The sequence below is a fragment of the Palaemon carinicauda genome, chromosome 2, assembly GCF_036898095.1.
Source record: "Palaemon carinicauda isolate YSFRI2023 chromosome 2, ASM3689809v2, whole genome shotgun sequence".
Taxonomy (NCBI): domain Eukaryota; kingdom Metazoa; phylum Arthropoda; class Malacostraca; order Decapoda; family Palaemonidae; genus Palaemon; species Palaemon carinicauda.
Window position 1 is genome coordinate 182,512,837 of NC_090726.1, and position 12,500 is coordinate 182,525,336.

The 12,500-nt window shown below is 33.3% G+C and overlaps 1 protein-coding gene across 6 annotated transcripts in view; it reads left to right on the top strand.

Annotated features, from left to right (window-relative positions):
- LOC137628522 (cytosolic carboxypeptidase 1-like) overlaps nucleotides 1-12,500 on the top strand; it is a 450,678-nt gene that overhangs the window by 172,002 nt on the left and 266,176 nt on the right. The window contains exon 1 of one of the 6 annotated variants that reach the window (XM_068359695.1): nucleotides 9,136-9,414. The exons of the other annotated variants lie outside the window; for them this stretch is intronic. The gene's annotated coding sequence lies outside the window, so the exon portion shown is untranslated. Of the gene's footprint in view, nucleotides 1-9,135; nucleotides 9,415-12,500 lie in introns of those variants that run through there. 6 annotated transcript variants of the gene reach the window in all.

Here is a 12,500-nt window from a genome sequence, read left to right on the forward strand (position 1 = left end):
ATGGCATCCTCAGCCCCAGCACCGAACCATATAGCCCAGATTTCTTTAAATCCAATCTGAATTCTCGAAGTTCTGGTGGACATACAGAGCCACCCATGCCCTTTAAGCTGTGTGGGAGAAGGGGAGACTTTTTTCATCATTGAAAAGATTTTCATTTGACCCCTTTCCTCTTCCACTCCCCTCTCTGTTCCTCTCCTTTCCTCCTAGGCCAACTCCCCTCCTCCCTCATCGCTATCACCTTTATTTGCTTGTGTTACGATGTGTTATTTTTAACGACTTCTCTAGTCATTTTATTATCCTTTTGATGTTGCATGCACATTCTCTCTCTCTCTCTCTCTCTCTCTCTCTCTCTCTCAATGGGGTCAATGATCTTTACATTCATCGCCCCTGTTTGTTTACTAAATCAATATCTCTCTCTCTCTCTCTCTCTCTCTCTCTCTCTCTCTCTCTCTCTCTTGAGTTAATTAACAAATGGGTTGGAGACCATTGTGGACCAAGAGTGAAAATTAATTTTCAGCTGGTGGACGGAAAACTGATTGTCCGTCGCCTGTGCTGTGTCTGAATGGCTTTATTGTAAGAGTGAAGGCGGAATAATATATTCAGGCCCCTCTATTTCTGCAAGTAATTTAAGTTAATAAGAGGAAATCAATGGCACGCATGAGGTGAATTTAGAATTTAGAGGAACAGATGATTGAAGTAATTTGATAAGTATATAGTTTTTTTAATTAATCCATTATTTTTATTTGATATATATTTTTATTTTTCAGATCCTCTGTATTATATCTTATTTTTTTTTTTGGCGGAAAGACCCAGATTAGGGAACAAAAGCAAGGTTTACCAGGGTGCCTTAAAAGAGGTATATATATATATATAGCCTATATATATATATATATATATGTATGTATATATATATATATGTATATATATATATATATATGTATATATATACGCACATATGTAGATATATATATATATATATATATATTTATATATATAGATATAGATATAGATATATATATATATATATATATGGGGAGAGAGAGAGAGAGAGAGAGAGAGAGAGAGAGAGAGGGGGGGTGGTTTAGTGTATACTTCAAATCCATGAAGTGATCACAAATCGGTTTACTTAACTTCATTTTCTTTTATATCGTTACGAAGAGGAATACCGTGGGTGAAATGTAAGAAAATCTTAATATTATTATTTCTTTATGAGAAACTTCTGGTTCAATGATTTTCTTTTGTCGTGGAACCTAGATATTCATGAAAAAATATTTGAATCTTTGAATTGAGCGAAAGTTCACTCAGCAGCAGTTGAGATACAAAATGTATGTAGTTAAATATGTTTAATGTTGTTCAAAATATAGATCGTTTCTTGTTGAGATCTAATTTTATTTAGAAGATAGGTCAGATTCGATGACCGCGGTAGATTCTGGAATTCCCAGGTAGCATTGTTTGGTGGTATGATTTGGTAACTAGTGCATTGTGGGTAAATAGGCTCTACGTGTTGTTATCATCATTATTATTATTATTATTATTATTATTATTATTTTATTACTACTTGCTAAGCTACAAGCCCAAATGGAAAAACAGCGTGCTATAAGCCCAGGGGCTCCAATAAGGAAAATTGCCTCGTGAGGAAAGGAAACAAGGAAACAAAATATTTTCAGCACAGTAACATAAAATAAATATATCCTATATAGACTATGAAAACTTTACCAAAACAAGAGGAAGAGAAAAAAGATAGAATAGTGTGCCTGATTGTACCCTTAAGCAAGAGAATTTTAACCCAAGCCAGTGGAAGACCATGGTACAGAGGCTATAGCACTACCCAAGAGTAGAGAACAATGGTTTGATTTTAGAGTGTCCTTCTCCTAGAATAACCGCTTACCTTACCTAGAGTCTCTTCTACCTTAACCACTGAACAATTGTGTTGCAACATTTACCCCTTGGATGAAGAAGAATATTTTGGTAATCTCAATGTTTTCAGATGGTTAATGATGGTTTATATATATCTTATTAAGGCTAGTGGTTATTATTAAAGAAGACATTCCGGTTCCCTGAGGCCGCCAACCTTTAGTTATGAAGAGCGGGGATTTCTTGGGTGCTAGTCTTTTAATAATGAATTGAACATATGTAGAATTTTCAGAGCATAGACTTTCATAATCGAAAATTGTCAAATGTCTGCATATTTTGTATGAAAGCGCTTTTACTTTATTTTTTTGCGGGCATTAATTCAAAAAGGTGTCCTGACGTATTTATCATTACAGCATTTGTAGCTAGAGGGGCACTCTGTAGAGCGCAAACCTCCGCCGAGGCAGCTCATTTCTCGACCTTTTGCTCAACCTTGACTTTGACCTTTGATTTTAATATGTATTCATTGGCGTGGATTTTCATACACTCAAACATGAACCAAGTGTTAAGTATTTGTGGCAACGTGAATTGGACATTTTGCTTGACCGTAACCTTGACCTTTGACCTTTGACCTTTGACCTTGACCTTCTAAAACTTAATCACTTCCAGCTGTTTACATAACAGTTAATCCCTGCAAGTTTCATTACTCTACGATTAAAATTGTGGCCAGGAAGCTGTTCACAAACACACACACACACTCCAAGAAAGGGTTAAACATAACCAACTTCTATCTTCGTTGGCGGAGATAATAAAGGATATTGTGAGCCTTAGTTGTTAGTTAGTGAAGGCTTTAATAATATTTAGGTAATATCACATAATTATCGAATGCGAACAGTATATCTTTGCCTGCTTACTAGTTTGCTTTCCTTTGTCTTCTAAAGCTATGTCTTTCTATCTGCAGACTATTTATTTTAATTCGGCGAACATCATTACTTTAACAGAACTTGACTCTTTTCAAACCATGACCTGCCATTTTATATTAAACAATATATTTGGTGATTTATATTTGAAGTTACGTCATATCATAAAGTAAAATTTTTAGGTGTTGAAGTAATTGGTCCTATGAGGTAACCTCATTTATTATCTGTTGTTTGTTTCTGATCTGTTAGAAAGTATCGATATCTATAGCAACCATTTTATTACATGATATTTTAGTATCAATTTATTCTTCTTGGGTACAGAGAGTCCCCAACTCACAAACACAGATCCAACTGAAAATAAAGATAAGATAAAGACAAACTGTAATAAAACAATATTATATGATTTAATACACTAAGCAAATGAGATTTGTAATAACCTGGTAGCTATTTCATATGAAATCTAACTATTTGCTGACCTTTGTAGATGGAAATTATAGGCATAGGATTCAGGTTAGGCCTACCATAGGCCAAAATTTAACAAAATTTGACTTACAAATATCTTAAAACCTATTAAGGTTGTAAGTCGAGGACCTTCTCTATTTCAAAATTAAATAGTTATTACATGCGTCCACAACATAACTCTTCGTTGCAATACCAGGATATAGTATTGAATCAGTTATTGATTCAGAAGATGTAGGTTTAAATTACATCAATGTTACCAGACTTTACTCCTTTCCTTTGCATAAAATGAAAACATAAGGAAAATTAAATGGAGTGATTGAAATTCCCTTTTCTTGATTGCATGTATACCATCTAGGTAATTACACACACAAATGGGGTAAAACTTTACGTATTTCTTTGAACACATTATGCATGAAATCACTGCACTTTGATATTAGTTATATTTTTTAATTTGTTTTAACCCATAGCACCTGATGGAACCATTATCCAATTTAAAAAAAATAGTTACAAATTAACAAACATGGATATATATAGAAATAAGAATGAACAAAGTTGATAAAAAAACAATTATCCTTTCATTCCATTTGTACTAATCAGAAAAACTAAACAACTGTGAAATTAAATTTAAATGTAAAATCACCATCGATAAATTCTTAGAGACACTTTGATAGATACTGTTTTCTTCTTGATTAACTGACGCTAAAGATGCAATTTGTTCTCCCAGTTAAACTACACTTCTCTGCAACTCAGTACAAAAAGTACCAAGAGAAAAAAAAAAAAAAAAAAAACGACGCAGTTTTATATCGTACGTGAGATGTGTGAGAATATTTTACACTCAAATTTGGCACTCGGAAGAGAGAGAGAGAGAGAGAGAGAGAGAGAGAGAGGAGAGAGAGAGAGAGAGAGTTTATACCCAGACTAGAAAGATTTCGAGACGAAGCGTGGAGGAATTTTATTACATTTTAACAAGTTGAGATGATTATGTTCATGAATAACAACCATACTAATATTTCCTCATAACTTTTTCCCTATATATTTCTTACACATATGATTATTAGATACATTAAAGAATTCATTATCACTATGGTATATGATACGAGAAGAAATTTTAGAGTAATGTCCAATGGTGAAAGAAAGAAATAGAAAATACTCTTTGAAGTCCATGTAACTGACTGCCTAATCGAGTTTGTACCAAATCATCAGTTTATTTTTCAATTTTTATATTTTGTTTAGTAACTTTATTTTAGTTTTCTTAGGTCACTAGTTTAAGAGAGAGTATTGAAGATGCTTAGGGGTCAAATCCGAGTATCTCTGAGTATAAATCAAATGTTTTTAAATTGGAAAATGGTAGTATTTCTCTCTCTCTCTCTCTCTCTCTCTCTCTCTCTCTCACACACACACACAGACACAAACAAACACACAAACAAACAAGGGTGTTAATTAGTCCCTACATCCGATAAGTTGTAAAGTGGGTCAAAGGTTTACTTCCAAACCAGATGGTTTAGGTAATCGATGATACTCTCCAGTGTGCAATGGTCTAGATTTTTAATGATACTTATGTGAAAGTCTACGGTCTATCCACAGAACGTTTTAGTTACAACGTTATTCTTTTCTTTGTTGCCGCTGAAAACACTTATAGTTTGTTGTTTATAGTGATTAGGATGAATGGTTAGGTCTTTGTGAACTTAAGTTTTTTTATATGATGGTATTCATCGCAATACTGGTTCATTAACAATAGTTCTTTTCGGTTGTCTTACACTTACACACACACACGCACACCGCACACACACACACACACACACACATATATATATATATATATACACATATATGTATATATACTGTATATATATGTATATATATATTATATATATATATATATATGTACATATATCTATATACAGTATATATATATATATATATACATACATATATATATATTATATATATAAAAATCTCATCATCTTCATCATCAGCCATAACTAGTCCACTGCTGGACAAGTGCCTCAGACATGTCCTTCCACTTGCGCCTGTTTATGATCTTTTCATGCCAGTCTTTAATTGCAACCTTTCTTAGTTCGTCAATCCATTGTCTTCTCTTCCTACCCCCGCCTCTTTTACAATCTCTAGGGACCCATTTTGTTATTCTTAATGCCCATGTATTATTTGCCATTCTGATTATATGTCCTACCCATGTCCATTTCTTTTTCTAACTTGTTAGAATATCCTCTAATCTAGTATCCATCTTTTTTCTGTCCCTAAGTGTTATTCCCATTATTATTCTTTCCATATGTCTTTGAGTTGTAATTAGCTTATGTTCTAAAGCCTTATTAAGGCACCAAGTTTCTGATGCATAAGTTAGTACTTGTAGGACCATCTGATTAAATACTTTTCTCTTTAGAGAAAGTGGCATTTTTACTTTTCATAATCTAATTTTGTTTACCAAAACCTCTCCATCCCATGCTTATATATATATATATATATGTGTGTGTGTGTGTGTGTGTATATATATATATATATATATATGTATGTATGTATGTATGTATATATACATATGTGTGCATATATATACATGTATATACGTATATATATAGTGTGAGTGTGTGTGTGTTTGTGCGTGTTAGTGTGTGCGTGCATGTAGTAAGTGTATGTATTTCTTGGAATGCTCTGAAATTTTGAGTGCTCGCTTCTCGGGCACTGGTAACAGCTCCATATACGTCGATTATGAGTAAAGTTTGGTGCTTTTTATACTTTTCTCAAGTTCTCACTCAAGCGTCTTCCTACTTCAAACTCCAACTTTGTTAAGCTTTCTTTAATCTTATTTTCTTTTCTCGACCTGGCAAGTGCTTTCGAGGGTTAGCTGTTCAACTAAGGGAGACGTCATGCGTATCTGCTTTATAATTGGAAGAAGGTTTTTGCAGCTTGTGATGATAGTTAAGAGGTCTGTCAGTGTTTGGCAAAGTCTCTGTAATGAAAAGCAATTCTCTCTTATGCTCTAGTCTGATAAATTTATAGTTTTTTACTGTTGAAATTCGTTTCTTTTAAGATTTTGAGTGATCGATTTATTCTAAGGTTTTTCAAATCTTTCATTTGGCTTTGTTTTGAGTATTGTTCTCCTGTCAGGTCATCAGGTGCTGAATCTTATTTTCATTGTTTGAAGAAGAACGTGCAAGCTATGAAATTTTTCATTCCTTATCTAGATGTTAATCTCTGGCTCCGTTGTTCAAGTATTTATTTACGCATCTTGCCCAAGACTTGGATTCAGATCTTCCCAGACAGTACCATCCTGCACGTAATACTAGGTATGCAGCTAATCATCATGCCTGGCTATATATCAGGTCAGTGAGATCGGTGTTACTGTATGGACATTAGTCGTTGTAGGACAATGAAACTATATCCAACAGATTTTGTAGTTTGTAGATTTAAGCCCTTTGAAGAATATTGGGAGTTGAACGGCAGGACAGGATTTGAAATGAAACTATAATAGAAAATACTCGAGGGCCATATGTGGATGAGAGCCTGGTGAGGGGTAGATGGGGATGGGTTGGGCTTGCTCTTCGCACTCCCCAAGGGAGATTTGTTCACCAAACTTTCAACTGGGCTCCACAAGGCACTGGAAGAGATGGGAGACCCAGGCCTACATGGGTGAGGACTATGAAGCATGAAGTAGGAGATGATGAATGGAGAAGTATTGATTTAAAAGCTCAAGATAGAGGCGACTGGCAAAATCTAACGAAGGCCCTTTGCGTCAATAGATGTGAGAGGGGATGATGATGATGATGATGATGATGACGAATCATGCCTCTCAATCATAAAGGTCAATAATACACAGTATTCTAGAAGATTTATCCCTGCTGTGACCAGATTGTGGAACGGCTTCCTAATCAGGCAGTTAAATCATTGGAACTTCAGAAGTTCAAAACTTGCTGCGAATGTATGATGAACAGGCTGACATAGGTTTCTCTTCATATTTAATATGACAGATATATTTTAATTTGTAGGTAGTAGGTTGGCCAGGGCACCAGCCATCCGTTGTGATACTACCGCTAGAGAGTTATGACGTCCTTTGACTGGCCAGACAGTATTATATTGAATCCCACTCTGGTTACGGCACATTTTTCATTTATCTACACATAACCGAATAGTCTGGCCTATTCTTTCCACATTCTTTTCTCCCCTCATACACCTGACAACACTGAGATTATAAAACAATTCTTCTTCACCCAAGGGGTTAACTACTGCACTGTAATTGTTCAGTGGCTACTTCCTCTTAGTAAGAGTAGAAGAGACTCTTTAGTTGTGGCTAGCCACTCTTCTGGGAGAAGGACACTCCAAAATCAAACGATTGTTCTATAGTCTTGGGTAGTGCCATAGCCTCTGTACCCTGGTCTTCCACTCTAGAGTTCTCTTGCTTGAGGGTACACTCGAGCACACTATTCTATCCTTTTTATCTTTTTTTTTTTTGAAGTTTTCATAGTTTATATATTACAGATTTATTTTAATGTTATTATTCTTAAACTTCTCTTGTATATTTACCTTTTTTCCTTTCCTCACAGCTATTTCTCCCTGTTGGAGCCCTTAGGCGTATAGCATCCTGCTTTTCCAACTAGGGTTGTAGCTTAGGAAGTAACAACAACAACAACAACAATAACAAGAAATCTGTGAAAAGTCAGTTGGCAGAAGTTATGAAAAACTTGATATAAAAACTATACCAAATATTTCGGAAACTTTATATCAAATGGTGAAGAAAAGTTTCTCTCTCTCTCTCTCTCTCTCTCTCTCTCTCTCTCATGCCAGGTTGGTACGTGACAGGTATAACCTGCTGTTTGACCTGGCAACACATCTTGGATTCTTTTCTTACTTCTATTGAAGTATTTTTGACGTATCCAATTATGTTAGCTATATGACTACCGTAATACTGGTCAATTCTCTCTCTCTCTCTCTCTCTCTCTCTCTCTCTCTCTCTCTCGAGCGAATAATCAAATCATTACCAAGATAGCTTTGCGTAACATCGTCGTGGTGTGGCTCTATTTATAAATATTTAATACATTACTTTTTTAATTATTCATTATTTGGTTAATTAATTAATTAGCATGCATATATATATATATATATATATATAGTAAGTTAGTAAAGAAGTCAGCGGATAAAGATTGCTTCATAAGCTTTCATTGGTTTGCTACTGATGTGCTTCTATAAAAGAGAGAGAGAGAGAGAGAGAGAGAGAGAGGAGAGAGAGAGAGAGAATTTAATAAGATTTTTTCCTCGAATTAACAGTTCTCTTTGAAGCATACTAATAGATTATACTGTTTTGTTTATCCTTCATTCATTGGACCTACATTGGCTGTCCCTTCCTCGCCGGTCGTGTGATAGCTTTAAAACTCTTCCATATGCTTGACCGTACATCTTTAATTTGTACCCTGTGCCTCTCTCTCTCTCTCTCTCTCTCTCTCTCTCTCTCACTGTCTATCCGGCTCAACCCGGATATTTGTCCTCTGTTAATTTAGCTGGCCATATATCCCAGGTTTCTCTGACAGCCCTCCTGTGATTTCCTCTATCTATTTACTCTTCTGAACTTCAAGATGGAGATCATAAACTCTCTCTCTCTCTCTCTCTCTCTCTCTCTCTCTCTCTCGTGGAGGTGTTAATCAGAAAAAAACTCGAAAAATGGAAATGCATGGTTACTATTAGTAATTCTTCAGTTTTTGTTTTCCTCATTCAGTTTTTGTCGACTTGGCAAAGAGGTGTCGTCCGCTTATCCGCAGAATGAGAGAGAGAGAGAGAGAGAGAGAGAGAGAGAGAGAGAGAGAGAGAGAGTGTGTAAACGTTATACATCAGTCAGGGCCGCAAGTCCATTGCAACACTAGTGATTGAACGCAGCGACGAGAAGGTTGCCTGGCATCCCCCTCGTTTCTCGTGTCTTGAATCAGTTGGTTTCGGGAGCTGGTGGAGAGAGGGTCTACGTCTGTGGCTAGTGACCGGGTCACTGTAAAAACCCCGACGGTAACAACCTCTTCTCTGAGAGACTTGACAGACAGATAGAACTTCACCTGTGATTGCTGTTATCAGTTTTAAGCTGACGTGGAGAAACTGTTACGTCAAGACAGAACACATTGATAAATAAGTTCTCTGTTGACTTTTGTGATTTCTTCTTTTGCCGTCGAGATAATTAAAAGGAAAGGTACTCAATTGATTTCTGTTCCGTCTTATGTAATTTATGTAATGCACTTCGCCTTCGCTCGCGCTGGGGTTCATTGACAACTAGGTATCAAATATTTTCGCACCCACTTAAATATTGTATTTGTAGTTATAGATGAGTTATGGTTATTCGAATATACATACGTGATGCTATCGAACGTGTCACCTGTAATCTACGCGTGGACCTGCAAGTGCCAATTAAAGCAGTTTGAATGAATCAAAGGGAAAATGAAAGCAAGTGATAAACATTGTTGATCTCTGTTTTACGTCACACACACATATATATATATATATAAATATATATATATATATATATATATATATGTATATATATATATATACTGTATTTATTTAGTCATTTATATATATATATATATATATTATATATATGTATGTATAATATATGTATATATACAGTATATATAATTATATATATATGTATTTGTATATGTATATATATATATATTTATATACATATATATATATGTGTATATATATACAGTGTATATATATACATATAATAATTATATATATACCGTGTATATATATATATATACACTCATATATATATATATATATATACACATATATATATAATATATATATATATATATATATGTATGTATGTATACACACACACACGTGAGTATACATATATATCACGCATAAATGCCAGTTTACTACCTATTAAAGAATGGAATAATCATGTAATTTAATAGCTTTGGAAATTCAGAAATGTTCGAGATTTCGTTATAGTTATTATAGCTATTAGCATATTGTCTGTCATTGTGTAGTGTCCACTGTGGTTTAGTAATCACTCAAATATTAGTTATTTATTTTTTACATGTTTGATAATTTTAGTGCATGTTTTTTTCTTCCTATTTGATTTCTTGTTATTTAGTGTTTATTATTAAGTGATGTGAGAATTTCGATATGATAGGAATGTAAGTGTTACGATATGCAATTGATGATTTAAATAATTTTGATAAATATAATAATGATAATAATAATATGGAATCTTTTTTTTTTTCGTTAACTAATTCCCGTTTATTTCTGGGCGTAATTTCCATCTTTTTATCGAATTGATTTATTTTTTTAGTTCGTTTTTATTAATATTTTGCTTCATTTTATTATTATTATTATTATTATTATTATTATTATTATTATTATTATTATTATTATCTATATGAGGTCATTATGTTAGTAAAATTATTATTTTTATGGAATGTTTGGTATATTGAATAAAAAAAAATTAGCATGTATAAATTGACATAAGAACATGGACAGTCAAATTAAAAGAAGTGCTATATGATGCTAACTAATAAGCGAAATTTTTGCCATAGAAAAGAATAAGTTTGAATAAAGCATAGAAATTAGCATATCTACGTTAAAAGAGAATAAACAGTAAATGAAAAAATATCTATGGCCTTGCAAAGGACTTGAGCTGAGATATCTTCAAGTCATGGACCATTACTATGATCTTTGTTCTTGTCCCATGACTTGGGAAAAGCATCTCATATCCTTCATTTGTATGCTGAAGAGGTTAGAGTAAACATATAAAAACTTCCAGTCTCTTTGGTTACGGCTCATTTTTCCCTTTTTCATTTGCCTATACCAACACCGAATAGTTTGGTCTGTTCTTTACATATTCTTCTCTGTCCTCATACACCTTATAACTGAGATTACCAAACAATTCTTCTTCGAAGGCTCAAGGGGTTAACTACTGCTCTGTAATTTTTCAGTGGCTACTTTCCTCTTGGTAAGAGTAGAAGAGACTCTTTAGCTCTGGTAATTAGCTCTTCTAGGAAAACACTTCATTGTTCTTTAATCTTGGGTAGTGCCATAGCCTGTGTACCGTGGTCTTCCACAGTCCTGGGTTAGAGTTCTCTTGCTTGAGGGTACACTCACGCACACTATTCTATCTTGTTTTTCTTCATCTTGCTTTTTTAAGTTTTTATAGTTTATATATATAAAATGTCTTATGTAATGTTGTTACTGTTCTTAAAATATTTTTTGATTGTTCATTATTTCTCTTGAATTTTATTTATTTCCTTGTTTCCTTTCCTCACTGGACTATTTTTTTTTTTAATGGAGCCCTTGTGGTTATAGCATCTTGCTTTTCCAACTAGGGTTGTGGCTTAATTAGTAATAATAACTAATTGGAAGTTTTTTTTTTTTCCATCTGTGAACATCTGTCATCACCAGGGTACATTATTTGAGAGGGAATTTAATCAAAACTAAATTCTGTTTAAATAGTTTATATTATTATTGTTGTTGTTGTCGTTAGTTGGTTAGTTAGTTATTAAGGTAATTAGTTATAATGATGATATATTCGTGTAGGACCTTGATTGTCATTTTAAGGACCTGGGAAAAAACAAAGAATCCCTGGAAAATAGGAATACAGACACATACATATGTACATACATACACATACTGTATATATATATATATATATATATATATATATCGTATGTTGAATAATCTAAGTAAATCAAGACTTTAAACTTAAAGATGATAATTATTTGTTAAAATAGGTAGTAATTTCATGATAATTTTCATTGCTAATTGGCAATTGTTAAAATTTACCGATAAATTGATTTGCGGATAAATTCGAACGAACAAAACTGAACAGGATAGAATTTGAATTAAACATAATAATAACCTCAAAAGAGAATTAATAAGGTTTATTAGAATTAAGTTTAAAACAAAAATTTTCGTGGGTAACAGTGTAATTATTAACCATGCTTGATTTTAGTATTGGTACCATTATAATCACATGCATATTGATAAAATTACCCCCAATTTTATCGATATAACACTACTACTACTACTACTACTACTACTACTACTACTACTACTACTACTATTATTAGTATTATTTCTAATAATTCATGCCACAGGTTTTTAACTAGTAAAAAAATTCTCGATAGAATATAAATCAATGCTGCAAAAAGAGGGAAAAATGGCAAAACTTAAAAGAAATACAGAAGAGAATAAGAAATGTATTAAAGTAAGTAAACCAAATCAAATGTAATCTGTAAAAGCTACTGGAATTTTGATATATTCAAT